This window comes from Gorilla gorilla, chromosome 16 (assembly GCF_029281585.2).
Source record: "Gorilla gorilla gorilla isolate KB3781 chromosome 16, NHGRI_mGorGor1-v2.1_pri, whole genome shotgun sequence".
Taxonomy (NCBI): domain Eukaryota; kingdom Metazoa; phylum Chordata; class Mammalia; order Primates; family Hominidae; genus Gorilla; species Gorilla gorilla.
In genome coordinates, this window is record NC_073240.2 from 93042166 (window position 1) to 93062208 (window position 20043).

At 40.4% G+C, this 20043-nt stretch overlaps 1 pseudogene; it reads left to right on the plus strand.

The window, feature by feature from the left end:
- The first annotated feature begins 8899 nt into the window (after positions 1–8899).
- Positions 8900–8993, plus strand: LOC115930976 (uncharacterized; annotated as a pseudogene).
- The last annotated feature ends 11050 nt before the right edge of the window (positions 8994–20043 follow it).

Below are 20043 nucleotides of genomic sequence, written 5' to 3' on the forward strand. Positions count from 1 at the left end.
ATTATCTGGACTAAGCCTAGATACAGGCTATTTCTCCATTGTTATATATTCTCATAATGAATGCATATTGTTTTTCATTCCACAGGGATTTGCAATGGGCGACATGCATTCCCATACTAAAATCTAAAAAATGAATTAAATATGCAAAAGAGAAAAACAACAGCCAAATATAAATGAAGCCAGGAAGAGCAGTTGCCTGGACATGGGTTTTGTAAGGTGTTGCCTCATTGTTGGCCTGGAGCAGGGATGTCAGTATGCTTAGGTCTGACTTCCTGCCTCCACTACCTGTTTCCTTTCTCCTTCCCACAATGTGCCAGGTAGTTGGGTAGGTTTTACCCTGTTCTTCCACTCTGGGACTTGTGTATACACATATCCTCCTTTTTCCAGAGGTGATGTATGCCTCCTGTCCTCCCTGGGAATATATTGGAATTCTTGCTTCATTTACTAGGAGAATAAATCACACATTTGTTTAATATTTTCTTAAAACATGACATTCAATGCATTATTTCCCTAATAAACTATTGTTCCCTCCCCCTACCCACCACTTCCACTCCAATGACACTTTCTTTCATCCAGAAATCTACCTCCTTCCAGGGAAGTGGGATGTAGGTTTCATTCTGCACGTGTGTGTTTATCTTCCAGGCCCCCAGACTTTGGCCAAGTGAGCTTCATTATTGGCTGAAAATCTCCCTTCCTATCAGTAGGGAATCCTTCTCATCCTCTTGGCTTTCTTAACTCTGGCATCATTCATAACGGAGTCTAGCCATACAATCAGGAAAGCTTTCCTCCAGTGGGGGTGAGCCTAGAGTGGGCCTCGCAATTGCCAATGGGCCCCAAAGCAGCAGGAGGTGAGGACTAGCTCTTTAGCTGACACCCCTGCCACATCCTGTTTGTTCCTCCAGAGCCTGGCTCAAGAAAGGAACAGATGGTGGCCAAGCACGGGCTTCCCTGGGGCTCTCATGGCTCCCCCGGTTACCTCTGGGGGAGGTCTTTCTCAGGACATTTAATAGTCTGTATGCACGTGCAGCTATATTTTGTACGGTTGACCCGGCAAAAATTGGAGTGGAGTCTGGGTCAAAACCCTGAGAGAGAGAATAGGCAGGCACAGATGCAGGACTCAGAACTGTCAATGAAAGGAGGAAGGGGAGGGCCATAAGCCTTTATCTTCGATGCCCCGTCATGGATACTTAGTCTTTGAAAGAAGAGATCCCCTTCCTAAAGAAGAAAACTAAACTCTACAGAATAAGTGTAGGTCAACAGGAGAGACACTGGGACAAAGTTGGAGTGGCTGTGCTGCAGAGGGGAAGACTGGGAGTCATTGCCAGGCTAGAAGGAAGACCCAAGTGAGTCTTAGTGGCAGGGCCACCGGGGGGCGTGTTGTCCACAGGCTGGGGCCACTGCCAGTGGAATGCCCGGGGTGTCTTGGTCAGTAGGAGAAGGAATGTCTGTATCTTAGTTCTCAAAGAATGAGGGAAGGAACTTCTTTCATAAGGATCAGGAGACTAAGTGGAATTTGAGCAGACCTGGGCTGTCACTGAGCAATGGTCACCCACTGCAGCCATCAGTCTACCAGCCATGGAGCGTTCAGTACAAGAGGCTATACTGGCCTCCCTCCCACAGCTGACCCATTGCCTGTGGACAACCCCATGTTGTGGCCCTAGACACTTTATAGTAGACTAACAGAGGCCTGACCTTTTGTAAGTGGAAGGGAAACTTTACACCCTGACTGAATTAGGACTGGGCAGAATGGACCGAAAATTTCCTCGACCCAGGACAGCAACTGTACAACATCCTGCCTCTGCTACACAAGCTCTCTCTTGCATTCTCCTTGCTTTACATTCTGTCTTCAGCTCCTAAGAATCCCTTGGTTTCTGATTGCCCATAAATTGACTCCTGCTTGACTCAAAGCTTCAGGGCTCACGGTGGCCTGTTTCTTATAAATCTACCTTGCTTCTTACACACAATTTACCTTGACCTCCGCTATTTGTCTCTGCCTTGATTCAAAGCGTTGGACTTCCTCTTATCCATGACAAATACCTGGTTCTTTCAATCATGTTTTATTTTCCTCAGGCTCACTTTCTTACTCTTTATTTACATTGACTGCCATTTACATCCATTGTGTAAAAATATTTAAAACCATCATGAAAAGTGCAGCCTTCATGTAGTGAAATGTTACTAAAGATGAAGACAGAGTCATATCAGGATTTCATACATGACCAAGTTCTCAGCACTATGTCAACTCTCTTATTATCATGAGGGGCCATGTGATAACTATGATGATGCGTACTCCACAATAGTGGGCCTCATTATTATTTTTTTATACAATCAAGGCACAATCTATTAGAATGGGAAGAGACCCTGGAGGTAATAAGACACAACCCTACCACTTTACAGAGGGGTAAATTGTGGACCAGAAAAATTAAAAGCTTTGCCCCATATCATAGGGTTAATCAGTAAGGATGCTAAGGTCAAAACCTGGGTCTCGAATTTTCTTGTTTAATACTCTTTCCACTATGTCAAAAGGTGATTCGACATACATAAGTGAGTAGAACTGGATTTTTTTTAAAAAAGTCAAAGTTTCAACAAGTGAAGCTCAAGGGGAATTTGTTTCGCTCATTCATTCTGTTTCTGTTTATTGAGTGTCCACTATATGCAGGCACTGTACTGGGCAAAGGAGGTGAAGTTGTGAGGAAGCAGATGCCAGTCCTATGAACCTTAAACATTAAGCAAATATCCATGCAAATAAATTACTGCATATCTCATTGATCTTCAAATGCAACTGCTTTTTAAACATCTCAGCACATTCAAATTTGAGACACGTTGTATCATCAATATGTCTTATGATGAAGTTGGCCTGGAAGGGAGTCAAGTTCTTCCGGATTGTATATGAATTTGCTTCTTTCACCCAGGTCACTTTCAACATGGGATTCCTTTTAAACTATACTCTCCATTTGAGGTTTTCTGGACCACACTTGTTGTTGGACTTTAGACTACAAACCTGCAAGATGATCACCTCCCGATTCTCTCCTGAAAAGGAGAGACTTTTCTTTCTCCTTCCATCTGGGGCTAAGGTTGAAACTGGCAAGTTTCCTTGCTGTCCCTTTCTACATGCTGGGTTCATTTCTTATGTGCCCTTACTTCAGTAGGCCAGCTTTGTGTGGAAAGTCTCATGCTAAATTCTTCACCTTGAGCTTCTTTTCATGAACTTTCTCAGAGGTATGTACAATAATGGTGCATTTTACAATTAGTGGCATTTTAGGTTCTATAAAATATAATAATTATAAATTGTGAAAAAACAGCGCAAAATGGTACAAGGAAATATAATAGGTGACCTAATTTAGGTCAAAGGCCTCTATGAATAAGTGACAGGTAAACTGAGTCCTAAAGACTGAGACAAGTGGCCCAGGAGATAAGCATCTCAGACAGGGAGAACAGTCTGTGCAAAACCCACTTAGGTAAAAAAAAAAAAAGAAGCCAGCATTGCTTTCAAATCCCTTTAGTCTGATGATCTCCAAAGTGTTAATATCCAAAAGAAAAGAATGCCTTTTCAATGAATAGCTTTTCCTTGAAACTGAAATAGAAATATGACAGATTCCGATTTCTACACTACTTTCTTAAAAATTGTATTTTTAAAAGCAAATAGAGTTATGCCCTGTAATTATAATTATCACCCACAATTTCCTCAATCTAAAGTTGATTATGTTCTCTGTCGCTGTGCTAAAAGCACAGTGACTTGACATGTGGAACAGTAACAAGATAAATTGTCGCCATTACATATGCCTTTTGCATAGGGGAGGTATTAAAACCATTCCCTCTCACAGTTTTTCTAGAAAAGCTTCATCTTCCAGGGTCTGAGCATTCCAGACAGGGGGAATAGCCCACGGCACTAGAGAATAAAGTATGATTTTTAATAAGTTCATGAAAGGAGCCTTCCCGGTTGGTATACGGAGAACACCATTCCTCTCAGCCAATCCTCTTTAAATCAGTGCAAAAGCCAATGCCCATTGCAGCATTCCTCAAATGGTGCTTCCTGAGACTTCAAAAAAGTGATGGTAACAAAAGCACAATTCCTGGTATTGTGAAATACGTATAGTCATGAACCACATAACAACGTTTCGGTCAAAGATGGACCACATATATGACAATGGTCCTATAAGATTATATTATCATATTTTTAATGTGCCTTTTCTATATTTAGACATGTTTGGATACACAAATACTCATCATTGTATTACAATTTCCCACAGTATTCAGTACAGTAACATGCTGTGCAGGTTTATAGCCTATGAACAATAGGCTATACCATACAGCCTAGGTGTGTGGGAGGCTGTACCATCTAGGTTTATGTAAGTACTGGCTCTCGTGTTCATACAACCATAAAATTGCCTAATAATGCATTTCTCAGACCATATCCCTCATCACTAAACAAGACATGACCGTATCTTGTCTCCTGACACACCGCGCCTAAAATTCTTGGACTCTCCAGAGTGATAAGAGTGTCTTTGTGTATGCTAATGAGATGGCTGGTGACCTTCCTAAACTGCTTCAGGAAGGGGGATGGTTACCAGAAAGACCAAGACATGATTACAGAGTTGGAACTTTCAAGTCTACCCCCCAATCCCCAGAAAGGGGAGAGAGGGAGAAATTGAAGGTTGAGTTGATCAGCAATGGTCAAATGATGTCATCAATCATGACTATGCAATGAAGCCTCCATAAAAATCTGAGAAAGGACAAGGTTGGACAGAGCTTCCAGAAAGCTAAACACGTGGAGATTCCTGCAGGGTGGAGCACCCAGAGAGGGCAGGGAAGCTCCATGCCCTTTTGCACAGATCTCACCCTATGCATCTCTTCCATCTGGCTGTTCAACTGTGTCCTTTGTAACGTCCTTCATAACAAACTTGTAAACATAAATAAAGTGTTTCCTGAGTTCTGTGAGATGCTCTAACACATTAATCAAACTCCAGGAGGGGGGTGTGGGAACCCCAATTTATAGCCAATCGGCAGAGGGGCAGGCCACAATCTAGGGCTTGTGATTGGCATCTGAAGTGGGAGGCAGTCTTGCAGGGCTGAACCCCCAACCTGAGGGATCTGATGCTGTCTCCAGGTAGATAGTGACAGAATTAAGTTGACTCAGAGGACAACCACCTGGTGTCCACTGGAGAGGTGGCTAGAGAATTGATTGCTTGGTGTGTGGGGAGAAAAAAAAACATGAATCTGGCCATAGAAGCATTGTGTTCTGTGTTGAATAGAGAAGAAAGGACAGGAAAACACACCTTGGTTTTTTTCCACCTATCTCCTAGTGTCTTTTTCTCATGCATGGCTCTACAGCAAATAGCACCCAGGGATTTCTCTGCCATTACTAGACCATCTTAAAACTTTGAAAACTCCAGTTTGTTATAGATTTAATCAGTACACTTTTACTTGTATTTTCAGAGTTGTGCTGTAAGGGTTTCTTAATAAAAGTAACTGGTAAAGGCCTATCAATTTACTGCATTGTAGAAGTGCCCAGTTACAGTATAGCTTGTCCAGATGAAATTTCCTTTCTTTTCAAACCAGCTCACTGATCCTAAGTGACCAAAAGACATTAATTCCTAGAAGCATTTTCAGTCTTTGCTCTATTTTGTACCTGGATTGTGAGACACTCAGACCTAAATGTCAGTGTGTATTTGCTAGGCTGGAATGTGGCATTCATGGAATTTCTTTTGCAGGTCTCTCCCTAGGACTGGGGACATATTCGATCCAGGGAGTCAAGAGACTTACAGAGGGCTGCTTCTTTGTCACTTGTCTGCCATGATCAAACAGAAATAGAAAAGGTAGTCACCAGGAATGAAATTTGTGTGGACAGCTGCCATCTCTGCAGCCTAATCCTATGTTGGGTTGGGGACTTCTCACCAGATGGCCCTTTATCTTATTTCATCTGGACCCCAGGACAATCATTATTCTCCAGAAAAACAAATTTCCCTACCCTACCCTACCATGATTGTTTCATTCAGAGAAGATCCTTTGGCTTTGATAAAGAGGCATGGATGGCAGATCATCCATCTATCCATTTATCCATTCATCCATTCAAACAGTGACTGATGGGCACCTACTCGCTGTTCTGTGCTTTTCAATGTCTGAGACATATTCTGTGCATCAAAGCTGCTTGTTGTGTTGTTTATCTTCATCTTCTTCCTATTTTTCTTCTCTACGCTTTACTCTTCCTCCTCTTTCTCAGTTTAAGGTTTGTACTTGCTATGGTTTGAATATGTCCCCTTTAAAATTCAGGAGTTGCCAATATGATAGTATTAGGAGGTGGGGCCTTTAAGAGATGTTTAGGCCGTGAGGGCTCCTCCCTTGTGAGTGGGATTGAGGCTCTTATAAAAGAGGCTTCACACAGTGTTTGGCTCATTTGCTCTTTTACCCCTGAGGGTATAGTGTTCCTCCCTTTCAGAGGATACACCATCAAAGCACCATCTCAGAAGCAGACACAGCCCTCGCCAGGCAACCAAAGCTGCTGGCGCCTTAATCTTGGACTTCCCAGCCTCCAGAACTGGGAGAAAATAAATGCTTGTCTTCTATAAATTATCCAGTCTGCAGTATTTTGTTAGAGCAGCACAAACAGACTAAGACAGAAATACTGTGAAGGTTGATTTGGGTGTCAACTTGACTGGATTAAAGGAACCCAAATAGCTAGGAAGGCATTATTTATTCTCAGTGCTTCAGTAGGCACTGAGCCCATCCCCCTTCTGCTGAAAGGGAAACCCAACTCATTTGGCATTTAATTAGAATAATTCGGCTGCCTTAAGTGTGTCTGTGAGAGTGCTCCTGGGGGAGATTGGCATGTAAGTAGGTGAACTAGAATGGGGAAGATCCACTCTCAATGTAGCAGACACCATCCAGTGGGCTGGGGGCCTGGAGGGAACGAAAAGGTGAAGTAAGGTCAAATTCTCTTCCTCTCACTTCCAAAGCCAGGAGACCCTTCTTCTCCTGCCTTCAGACATCAGAACTCCAGTTTCTCTGGCCTTTGGACTCACATCAGCAGATCCTGGGCCTTTGGCCTTGGACTGAGAATTACACAGTCACCTTCCTTTGTTCTGAAACCTTGGGTTTGGGACTGAGCCAAGCTACTGATTTTCCTGGTTCTCCAACTTGCAGTTGGCCTATCTTGGGACTTCTCAGCCTCCATAATTAAATGAGTCAAATACGCTAATAAATCCTTCATCTCTCTCTATATATATATCTAATAAATCCTTCATCTCTCTCTATATATGTCTTACTGGTTCTATTTCTCTGGGGAACCTTGACTAAAACAATACTGTTGGCCAATTATTTGATCAAATCACTGTAATTGGTTTGAAAAAAGAAAGGAGGCCTCAAAATGAGTAACCCTAACTTCAACTGTTAACCTCAGTCTTTGCGGAACAAAGTGATGTCTTACCTCCATGATCAAAACAAGGCAAGCACTCAGCTATTGTGGTTCTGAAGCATTTTCAGAGAAAAGATAGTGAACCAGCGGACACTAATAAAGTTCCCCCAAATTTGATTAAACTTAAATCTGCCCTTTTTGCCTGGGAAAACCCATAAGCTTATGTGAGTAAATAAGCCTCTTATTTAAAACCTAAACTTTGAAATTTGGAAAGAAGAGCTGCAGAGTTGGTGCCCCAGTACACAAGGGCTGTTCCAACCTGGAGTGCTCATTGGAATTTCAAAGGGAAATGAAAACAGGTGAGAAATACTTGTATTCATAGGTTGTGGGAACCCAGGCATGGGATAATGTAGAACCTAATAGCTAACACATTTACTAGATGACTGATTGGCTTTAATGTGAAAAGGTTTGAGGCACAGGACCCTTGGAGGGAAAATCATCGATCTCACCACCTATGATCCCGAATCCAAGACGAAAACGATTATTTCCTTTCTCCTCTGCCCTTCCTCTAGCTGCTGGGAAATGGCCACACAGAAGCTAGGAAAGGGGAGTCGGTAGTGCAGAGCAGCGGTTCTCAAACTTTACTGTTTTGCTGCACACTAGAATCACCTGGGAGTTTTCAAGAATCCTGATGCCCCCTCCACATTGAGAAGTGCAGTGAGAGCAACCCATTAAATCAGGATCCAGGAGCCGGTGTGGGAGAACTGGCAATTGGCATTTTTTTGAAGGCCTCCAAGTGCCTCCCATGCAGAGTAAGTTTGAGGCCAGAGGTATAAGTGGTGCTTCCCAATGAGGCAGGATCTGAGACAAGACACAAGCTCCCAGCTGGTGTGGTCCCTGGCTGCACTTTAAGTAACAAGGTGTAGAGTTTCTGTCCCCCATCCCACCCTCACAATGATGTCCTGGCAAAGTGAAAGAAGCTGAAAGAAAAGAGCTGAAAGAATTGAGCCTGGGCAGAAATGCAAGCAGGATGTGGGCAAAGGGGCTCATCAAATCAACACAGCCTGGAAAAAAGGGATAAGAAAGCCTGCGTGTTCTCAGGAGGATAGAGCTATTTGTCATTTGAAGCAAGACATCCCACTGTCCCATGAAAGCTTTTCTCCTCCCCTACCCCAATAACATGCACACAGGAAGAATTCGTTTGTCCTATATCTCCAATCGGAGTGCCCAAATTCCTCTGGCTCCCCATAATTACGATGCTGGATGAGAAAGAACTGGACTTAGGCCATCACCTAAGCATTGGCATATGTTCAAAGTTCTCCCATCTTGAAACCAGAAAGCAAGCCAACCCACCTCCGTGGACTTTTGCTTTCCTTCCAGCCCAAGCTCCCTTCTTTCTTGCCCACAAGCAGCTTTTAAAAGGACCTATTATGGGCGCCCACACTCTTAGTTTTCATCCCACCAGTATGTAATATGGACATTTTGTTTATCATAGACTTCTTTACATTAATCTTGACTTTTAAAAAACAGTGCCTTAAAATATTAATCTTGCTCCTTTTGCGGTTTATAAGCATGATGATTGGGTTTTCATGTGTGAGATGTGTGTCCTTCAAATCTTTTTATGAAGTAGATGCATTGTCTGACATGAAAAAAGGAAATAATTATTTATCTTGATTACTTCATTTTCGTCACCCCCTCCCCTTTTATTTAGCCCCAAGGCTCTTGCCTCACCCTAGTCTTAACCATTTCCATCTGCTCCTCAACCCACTACAGTCTGTTCTGCTCTCAATGCAATAGAAACTAATCTTGAAAGACTCCATAGAAATTCTTCTGTGTCACTTGTTTTAAAGGACAACTTTTTAGTCCCTGTTTTCCGTGCCATCCCTTTAAGCACCCAAACACATCAAACTACAAGACATACACAAATACAATGATGATGAAAAATGTTACTAATACCTATGTCTATTCCTAAAATGTCAACATCTTGTTTTCTTCCCCATTTCTTAATTTTTTTATACTATGCCTATACTATCTAAGATTATAGCAGTACTTAATTAAAAATCTCAAGTTTATAGTATTCCAGACCAAAAAGAAAAGGAATATAAACTTAAGACAGCCAAGGTCGTAGGATCTGGTTGAAGCATTGATTCTTGGTTAGGGCAGGAGGCCAGATTATTTCTCTGAAGACTATCTAAATCCAAACAATGGACACCAGGCTGAAACTTTCTTCTTAAGTTAATCTTGACTTTTCATATCAATTAAAAATAAAGTCTACATTTTCCCCATGGATTTTAGTTTTTAGTAGCCTGGAATTTCCCTATCAAACATTGATGTCTGTGTTGGCTACCACAACATAACCCATTGTCCTGTCATTATGATAACTGGGTCTGGTCTATTGATGTTATTTAAAATGTATGGCTGCCTCAGTAGTGCCTCATCCTGAGTGAGACCATCCAGAGGTTTCATCTCTCAGGACAGGTAGAACCGGGGTAGTACAATGCATTCTCCTTTTTAAGATATTTGTTGACTTCATCACCTTGGAACACAGTTTTGATCCTTTTTCTAGTTATTGTGTGTGACCACTGGTGCTTGGAAGACCCTCCTGTTCTTGATAGAGTTTCTGTATATTTTCCCTGGGCAATTTGGCTAACTGTTTCCTGTACTGCCTCTTCTCTAGTTATGCAGCTTGACATGAGTTTTATGTCTATATTTTAAAATCAAACAGAGTTAATAGAAGAAATAAAAAACTAATTTATATTAACTTCCTCATTAAAATTAATAAAAAATTAAACATATCCCATGATAGCCAAATTTCTATGTTCATCCTAATTACCTTTAATATATATTAACTTTTCTCTGAATATCATTATAAAATTTTGGCCTTTTACAAACTCATCATATTTCAGTTAACTGCAATTATTATACCTTTTTTGATGCTCAAATTATAACTTGGCCAGCAGGAGACCTTGAAGCTGGCTCCTTTGTCCTTTCAGCACTGTCTCTGGCATTTTTGAAACTATCTTTCCTTTCTGGAAAAAATAGGGTACTCTGGGTTCATGCTACTGCATGTATATGTGTGATCCAGGAGTGCTAGTTCCTTCTAGTGAGGGTGAGAAACGGAGACCCAAATCTGGGCATTTAGGAGTTCATTTGAGTATAGGCAGTGACCAAAATGCTACTGAAATGGGAGAGTTCCCTGACCCCCATTGCAGGATGTGTGACAGGGGTGTGGCTTGTGTGTTCAGCCACTATCATGGCTCAAACCCCTTACGGGAGGGGGAGCATGCATCTGGGCAGGTGCAGGAGCCAGGGCGAGCGCTTTTGGGCTTTGGCCCCACAGTAACATCTAGGGGTGGGTGCCTGTGACTCCCAAAGCCCCACTGGGTGTGTTACAATGCTCTTTTAGCTCTGCCATCCACAGATGGCTTAAGTGTTAACCAGCTCAGTGCCCTCTTGGTACCCAGATCCTCTTCCAGCATCCGGGAAGAATCAGGTCACATGGACAAATTTAAGGATGGTGAATGCGGGAAATTGTATTGCCGGATAGGGGTGGGTCTCAGTGGGATAGACAGGGAGCTGGAGACGGGATGGAGTAGGACGAATATCTTCCCCTGGAGTTCAGCCATCCGGCAGCCGATCCCCTCTCCAACTGTCCCCAGCTGAACTCCTCTTGACATTCAGACACTCCTTCTCTTCTCTCCTCTGCTGTGCAGCTCTTCTGCTCCTCTGCTCTTCTGCTTGTGGATCCTGGAGTTTGGGATAATGGGTACAGGATAGGGGAGCATGGCAGGCCAAAAGGCACCATTTGGACACAAAAACAGGAATGCCTGTTCTCATTTAGGGCCGTGGGTTTCCAGGCTTGAGGGTGGGGCCTTTGCCAGGGAACTGCCCTCTTCTACCCAGTATTTAATTTCCTTGCCTCCTGTCCAAATCATAGGCAGTAACCAAAATGCTACTGCTGTTGGAACATATAGCTAGGAAAAAATATTGCTTTTTAATGCTGTGAGTTCACATTGGGTTTTTTTCCCCTAATATTATTAACATAATTTAATTGCTGTACCTGACTCTTCTCAGAGGATGAGGTTTTATCGACCTCTAAGACTTTCTAATATATTAGTACAACAAATGACCTCAGCTTGAACCTTATCTACTTCATAGTTCAAGCCCTGATATTAATCTGCCTTTGTGTTGGCTTCATATCACACTGACGTTCGAAGACTCAATACTTGGTTTTTGTTCCAACATCTCACTGTGGCCCTTATCACACCGATTCCCAAGTTCAACCCCCATCCCAGATGACTTCTTGGCCCCTGGGAAATGCATGTAAGACATTTTGCCTCTGAGGAATAATTGTTCAGGATGGTGGCATGTTAATCTTCTATTACAAGGAGGGCCTGGCTTTACTTCTTGTGAAAAGAGAAGACTTTTTTCTGTTTCATGATCCAGTTTTGAAGAACCTGGTATTTCCTTTTGTTCACATCTCTTCTACCATCAGTTCCATATCTATCTCTACAATTTTCTTTCGACACATTTAAATATAGGAATACAAAGCAAGAATGATGCAGCCTCTGTACATTCTCTTTAATATGAACATTGAAAGGACAGAAGCACTGTTTTTTTCTTTGTCTCAACTTGGTATATTTCCTTCTAGAAATCTTAGTTTTCTTACGTGTTTAAAGTATATCTTCCTTAACTGATAACTCCAGATTTGCTGATAATTTGTTCAAGGATCTGGAACTCCACAAGGGTTGCACTGGCCATAAGTTTAGCTTCCATCCACAGGACAGGGGATAATGGGGGTGGCCACCACCTTGGGGGTCGTGTCATAGATACCCTTGCTACCATTATACTTAGGAGGAAGGCTCTGGACAAGGAAATGGGAGAACATTTACTTACAGAGAAAAGACCTAGAAAGTAGTGAGCACAAGCGGCACATATCTGATCTCTTATTCAATGTAAGTTTAGCAGGGTGGATTTTGGTTTTTACAGCAGCCCTGGTTTCATTTTATGCCTTTAAGCTGTGGCAGAGTAAATGAGATATTTGTTGAAGGCTGCCCATTAGCCTAGGCAAAAATGCATTATAAAATGTGTATACTTTTTTTAATACTAAGGAAAATTTTTATAAATTGTAATTCTCATATAAATATATATGTATTTTAATGATAACTCAATTTGTGTGAATGTAAAACTTGCCATTTATGAGCCAGGCTGTATACTAGGCACCTGACACTGAATACTCCTTAGTCCTCACAATAGCATGCTGAGACAGGTTCATTATTACCATTTTAAAGATAAGTAAACAGAGGCTTAGTGAGGTTATGTAAATTATTCATGTCCTTAAACTAGTAGGTGGTGAGTTGCGATTCAAATCCCGGTACTTTGATTCTAACTCCAGAACCCATTGTCCTAAATATGTGTCTGTATGCATAACAAAAACTGGATCCTACCCTACATATAATTCAAAATCCTCCTTTTGTCACTTATTTTACTAAGAGCATTTCTTTCATAAAGTTTTAGAAAAGATTTTTTTAATGACTGCATACTGTCTTTTCTTGAAAAGGTAATTTTGCCAGTCTCCCACTAATGAACATGTTTTTCAAATTTTTCAGTATTATAAATAATTTTTCAATAAGTATTAAACAATAAGCAAAGCATTATACTTATTTTTGTTCATGTGTCTGATTATTTTCTTAAATTCATTGAAGGGAAATTACTGAGCCAAAGGAAATGATAATTTGTGTACCTACATTACCTGAAAGGGGTCCCGATCCAGACCCCAAGACAGGGTTCTTGGATCTCACGCAAGAAAGAATTCGAGATGAGTCCGTAAAGTGAAAGCAAGTTTATTATTAAGAAAGTAAAGGAATGAAAGAATGGCTACTCCATAGACAGAGCAGTCCCTGGCTCTGGTTGCCCATTTTTATGGTTATTTCTTGATGATATGCTAAACAAGGGGTGGATTATTCATGCCTCCCCTTTTTAGACCTTATAGGGTAACTTCCTGACTTTCCCATGGCATTTGTAAACGGTCACGGCACTGGTGGGAGTGTGGCAGTGAGGACCATCAGAGGTCACTTTTGTTACCATCTTGGTTTTAATGGGTTTTGGCCGGCTTCTTTAGTGCAAACTGTTTTATCAGGAAGGTCTTTATGACTTGTATCTTGTGCTGACCTCCTATCTCATCCTGTGACTAAGAATCGCTTAACTTACCGGGAATGCAGCCCAACAGGTCTTAGCCTTATTTTACCAAGCTCCTATTCAAGATGGAGTTGCTCTGGTTCAAACGCCTCTGACACCTATATAGATAGTACCAAATAAATTTTCACAGAGGTTGTGCGGACTTATACTTCTGCCAGCAATTTATTTTAGGGAGTCTTTTCAAACTTCCACCAGCAAAGAAAATTTTCTTTAAAAAATGTTTTGCTATTTTAATGAGTGAATAAAATGTATCTTGTAACTGTTTTAATTAGTGTTTGGTTAGTTGCGAGTGTGAATATTTTTTCCAGATAATCATATTTTGTATTTAAGTTTACTGTGAGGATACTCTGCCCATGTCTTTTGGAGTATTTTGTTAACTGATTTGTAAGAGTACTTCATGTACTATTTCAGTATTATCTTTCTGCTCTGTTACTACAACTACTTTTTCTAATTTGTAATTTGATTGTTGTGAACGTGTTCCTCGATGTAAAGGACTTTCAATTGTGTTAACAGTAAGAAGATCTATCTAACTTTTCCTTTGTAATTACTTACATTTGCTTTTATGCTTAGAATATCGTTCCCTCTCCAGAAGTTTTTGTCTATGTGTGGGTTCTTTAATCCATCTGTTTTTATTGTTGTTTTTGTCTTGGGCTGCTGGATAGTGAAGCTATAACTTGAGTTAATCAATTTTCCTAACCATTTGAGAAATAATCTCTGCCTTTCCCATTTTTGTTGTCCTTACTTTAAACTGGAATACATACTAGAGTCTACTTCAGGGTCCACTGCTCTATTCTATCAATCTGCCTACCAGCTCCTGAGCTAGTACCATACTGCTTCGGTTGCAGTTGCTTGTAATATATTTTAATACCTAGTAGGATGTGCCTACGCACTTGAAATTGCTCTGATTCTCCTTTTTCAATAATTTTTAGTTTTTTGCTAGTTATTAATATAAATTTTAGAATCACAATGTCATATAAGAAAAATAACACTATCTGTTGATTGGCACTACATTTTTTCATCATGTCATCACAATATTTAACATGTCATTGCAAAATCATAATAGTATTTATTTTCTTTTGGTTGTGCTATTGTCAATTTTAGATCAATGTTACGCTGACTTCATAAAATGAATCTTTATACACTCAGCTTTTGTTTTTATATCCAGAAAAATCATATAACATGGTATTATCTGTCTTTCTGAAATTCTGAAAGTTATCACTGGTAAAATTTTCAGAAAATGAGACATCTTTGGAAGTAATAAAATACATACACATACATATATATCTCCAGGATTTCTTCTAAAAGTTCATGACCCTTTTTCTTAAAGTTAGGTAGTCTATGCCATGAAAATATGTTTAATTCAACTTTTCAAAGTTATGAACACTGTGCTTTAACAAATAATTTTGTATTTGTTAAAATTCTCCTGTTTATTTTTATATTTCCCTTCTACTTTTACATTTTATTTTTTCTCTTCACCTTCATATATTCTCCAGTTATGTTAAAATGTTTTTGAATTCATATGTCAACTTTACTAATTCTATTTTTAATAATTTGTTCATTTTCTATGCTTATCTTTAGAAAATATTTTCTATTTTCATCAGTTTTGTTATAGACACCTTTTAATTATATATAATACATATCATTTAAAACATATATATTTTGTTTTTTCCTATTGTCAAAGAGCAATAGTTCCATAAAAGGCTCACATAAAACAATTGCTTTCTGTCCATTTCTTCTTATGTACCTTTGTTTTATATATTTATATATTTAATGCATAAAATATCACTGATGATTTTATATTTTTATGCGTACTTTGCTCTATTGAATATTTTCGGCTATGTACCCAGTCTTGAATAAAGTTAACATTAATACCTTTATTTTTTTCTTTGTGTTTTTCCAGTAAATCTTTTTTCTTTTATTTTTTATTTATATGTGTCTCCTTGTTTTGGATAGGTTTCTTGTGAGCAGGTCATAGTTGGATTTTCTTAGCCCAATGCAGAAGTCTTAGTATTTTAAATATAGGAAGATAAATCACTTAAATTTATTGTTATAACTGGCCATCCTCCCATCCTGGGTAATTATTCTGAGTATCTGTGATTTTGCTCAGCCAGGGCTCAGGGAAACTGAGTCTCAACGCTGACACAGAAATCAGTTGCAGGCAAGAAAACGAGCAAAAACTCACACTTAATCATGGGTAAAGAAAGGAGCATTATAAAAATCAAGTCTGTGGAATCGATCAGAAATCTAGAACAGGATACAAATCAAAGAATTTAAAATGTCAGATACAGTTGAGGAGTGGGTTCATAAAACAAAGCCAAGACAGCTTCCCTGAGGAAAAGACACAGAGGGAGATGCAAGTATTTTTAATCTTTTATCATGATAATGAAAAAAACAATGATGGCAACAAATTACAACAACAACTCATTTATCAAATCATACTTGGGCCAGACACTGAACTACGTTCTTTAGATAATCCATCCCCACAAGTACCCTAGGAGGTGTATGTTTTTTCCAGTTTTAACAACAAGAAAACTCAGGTTTTAAGTACATAAGTTAATTTTCCTAAGGCCAAAGTTAGGAAGTGCCTGAACCACTTTCAAAATAAGATATCTCTCTCAAAAGTCTGTGATGTTTTCTATTATATTATATTGTTCCCCCCCGCCCAGTAAAGGTTGAGTATCCCTAACCTAAACATCCAAAATGTTCCAAAATACGAAACTTTTTGAACACCAACATAACCCTCAAGGGAAGTGTTCATTGGAGGATTTCAGATTAAAGATGGTCAACTGGTATACACTCTGCAAATATTCCCCAATTTGAAAATCTCCCAAATCCAAAACACTTCTGGCCCCAACCATTTCAGATAAGGGATACTTAACGTGCATTAACATTTTTCTTGGTTTTTATTTTCCCCATTTCTATAAGTATGTATTTTCTTTGAATTCTTCAAATTCAGTTTTTGTTTGTTTGAGATGGAGTCTTGCTCTGTCACTCAGGCTGGAGTGTAGTGGCGCAATCTTGGTTCACTGAAACCTCTGCCTCCTGGGTTCGACTGATTCTCCTGCCTCAGCCTCCCGAGTAGCTGGGATTACAGGCGCGTGCCACCACGATCAACTAATTTTTTCTATTTTTCGGTAGAGGCAGGTTTTCGCCATGTTGGCCAGGCTGGTCCTGAACTCCTGATCTCAAGTGATCTGCCCACCTCGGCATTCCCAAAGTGCTAGGATTACAGGCATGAGCCACTGTGCCTAGCCCAAATTCTATTTTTTAAGATCACACTTGAGTGCATACATTCTCTAATCATCAAATTCATGAATGATATAACTTTTGACTTACTTTACAAGATGAAGAATTTCATACTCTTCTTTCCCACATACACTCCTTTTCCTCCATTCTTGCCAACTTCATTTAGAATTATGGACCTATTTATTACTTTTATTCTATCTCAAGAAAAATTTCCAACTGTACTTTATTTATAACTTTTTAAAACTTAATTTAGTATGTTTAGCTGGGGTTATCACAATTCTTTTGAACTCACTTTTGCTATTGAGTTTTTGTCTTTAACATGTTGTTTCACTGGAACGTATCTTTAATGTTTTCAAGAAAATGCATGGGTGGTATCTTTTTTGAACCCTTGACTAGAATATCTAAGAATCTCTTTTTGTTTTCTTTGCAAATTAACATTTCAGCTTGAGTCATAGCACTTTCTAGTACCATTTAGACTTTACTCATTTCTCATGTAGCATCTAGTCTTGTGCTGTACCCTTAATTCAGCCTATTCTCATTTTTTATCATAAGTAACATTTGTTTTGTCTGGATGTTTGTAGAATATTTTAAAATCTTTTCCATTTGAACAAATTTGCTAGATTATGTCTGTGTACATCTTTACTTTTGCCCGGAACATGGTGCAGTATTTTAAGTTGTACATTTCTTTTTTCTAGCTCAAGTTTTTATTCCGTTTTTCTCCATGGTAAAGCAATGTCATTTGTTCTGGTTATATTTCCCTTGGGTCCTTCTTATCCATAGAGTAAGTCTTTATTTTTGATGGACCAACTTACCTATCTTTTCTGTCATCATTTTTTGTTTCTTTTCTCTGCATTGATAGAAAAATTCTCTACCTTGTTTTCTACATTATTTATTTGGCTTTTTGTGATTTCAATTCTGGTCTTCACTGCATCAGAATTGAAGTCTGATTCCACAATTTTATTTTTAGTTTACCTGAATTCAATTCTTACATGTCAGTTTCCTTTTCAATCTCAGAATCTCAAGTGTCACCTTTTTCATCAATTTCATTCTTACTTCAGAAAGTACACACTGCCTAGTATTAAGAACACAAAAAAAGCAGGATTAAATCTTTTTTCTGTTTTATGCAGTCAGCTTTCCCTTAAACAGGCATGCTTTTTCTCTGCCTCATTGGTCTAGCGAGTCTCCTGTTACATGTTACGGAATATTTTTCATAGACTCAATGTATCTTTATACCATCCCCCAATGCATATGCACTTACTCCCTCTCCAACAAGGATATAGCTGTCCAAATTGTTTGTACTCTGGATCTGCCAGAATCTTCCTCTTAAATGTTTAACTGAAGAGGAAGCTATGGTGTCTAGCTAGCAATGTGTACTGTTACACTATGACATGAATTTCTCTTGCTTCCCTGTTTCTTTGTAAATAAAAGGTGAATTCATTACTAAATACTTTGAAACATTCCATAGTCTTTTTGTGGCCGAAACAGTGCAGGGGAAACTCTGATTCCAAGACACAGAGCTCTCAATGTATCTGGCAGATTGTATTTTTCAAAGGTAGCCACAGCAATATATACCTCATTCCTTGGTTCTTCTAACAAAGTGACATCGAACATCCTTCACCAGGAGGTGAAGTCTATGTTCTCCCATCTTGAGTACAGATGGAACTTTGTAGCTGCTTCCATGAACAGGCTGCAGCAGAACTAACATGGCTGACTTCTGAGGCTAGGTCATAAAAGTCACAGGGCTCCCTCTCTGAGGCAGGTACACTGGGAGCCGGGAGCCTGCATGCATTAAGTCTGGCTGCCCTGAGGCTGTCATGCTGGAGAGATCAGGGTGAGAGCCCACAAACAGATACCCAAAGAGGCCCAGCTATTCTGACCCGCAGCTGTTTGTCTTTGTAGACCAGGTGCCAGGTGCCAAATGAGATGATCCCAGCTGACAGTAGAGTCCAGCTCTCCCTCCTAAGCCCTGTCCTGACTGCAGATTTCTTGAGCAAAGTACGTATTGTTTTAAACCACTAAGTTCTGTGGTGGGTTGTCACCCAGCGGTAGATAATTTTTTAAAAGTTTCCCATGCTTATTCGCACTTACATTATTTTACATCCCAGGGCATACTCTGCAACCACCCACGAATTTCACCGAGGCCCACTGCGCCTTTCTGGGAGTTGCAATTGCACAGATAGATTCAGCAAGGTGAGAATGCCATCCTCAGGCAGCCAGGAGGTGACTGTCAGGCTGTTTGGTGGGGGAACCAGCCAGCATCCCCTCTGCAGAACCTTCCTCTCTTTTTCCTATGGAGGAAGTAGGAACTCCTCTTCCTTGGTCATCCCATCTGTCCTGTGTGAGGAGTAATTTCCCTGAGAAACTGACCATCCATAGTCAGGATCCTGGGTTTTCAGCCTTTTATGTCCTGTGAGCCTCTGGATTTTTGTTGGATAAAGGCAGTTAGGAGGGGGAAATCCAGGCGACCATTATGATCCAGAAGCTCAGTATCTCAGCTTTCATTCTGAGATTCAGATATGCCACCAAAACAACAGTCAGACACAAAATAAAACGGCAGGTTTCCTCTCCTCCACTCCCCCGTTCCCTGGCCATGTCATTAGTCGTCTATGCTCCCTCCCTGTGGGACTGCACAGTGCGAGGATTCCCAGAGAATGAAAATAACCAGCGTCATCTTTAGAGCCAATTGTTCCTCTTAGTCCTTTTTTCTAAAGCCCCAAATACAATAAAAAAGGGGAATGAATATAAATACTAAAATACCGCTTAAAATTGTCTAACTGTAGGCTTCTTTTGATACCATTCTAAGCCAATTCTTCTCAAGTCATGATGTACACCTGCAGAGCTTGTTAAACTTTAAATTCTGATTCAGCACATCTGGGCTGAGAGTCTCCTCTCTCCCTCTCTCCCTCCCTCCCTCCCTCCCTCCCTCCCTCTCTCCCTCCCTCTCTCCCTCTCCCTCTCCTTCTCCCCCTTCTCTTGTCTCTCTCTCTCTCCTCCTCCCTCCCTCCCTCTCTCACCTCCCTCCCTGTCTCACCTCCCTCCCTGTCTCTCTCCCTCCCTCCCTCTCCCTCTCCCCCCACCCCTGTCTCTCCCTCTCTATCCTCCTCCCTCCCTCTCTCCCTCCCTTCCATGTAATGCCTGTGCTGCTGCCCAGGGACCACATTTTGAGTAGCCAGGCTCTAGGCAATCCCTCTTGCTCTCACCTCCTGCCTGGCTAGGTGCAGTCTTACAGCTACTGTCACTACCATGTCCGT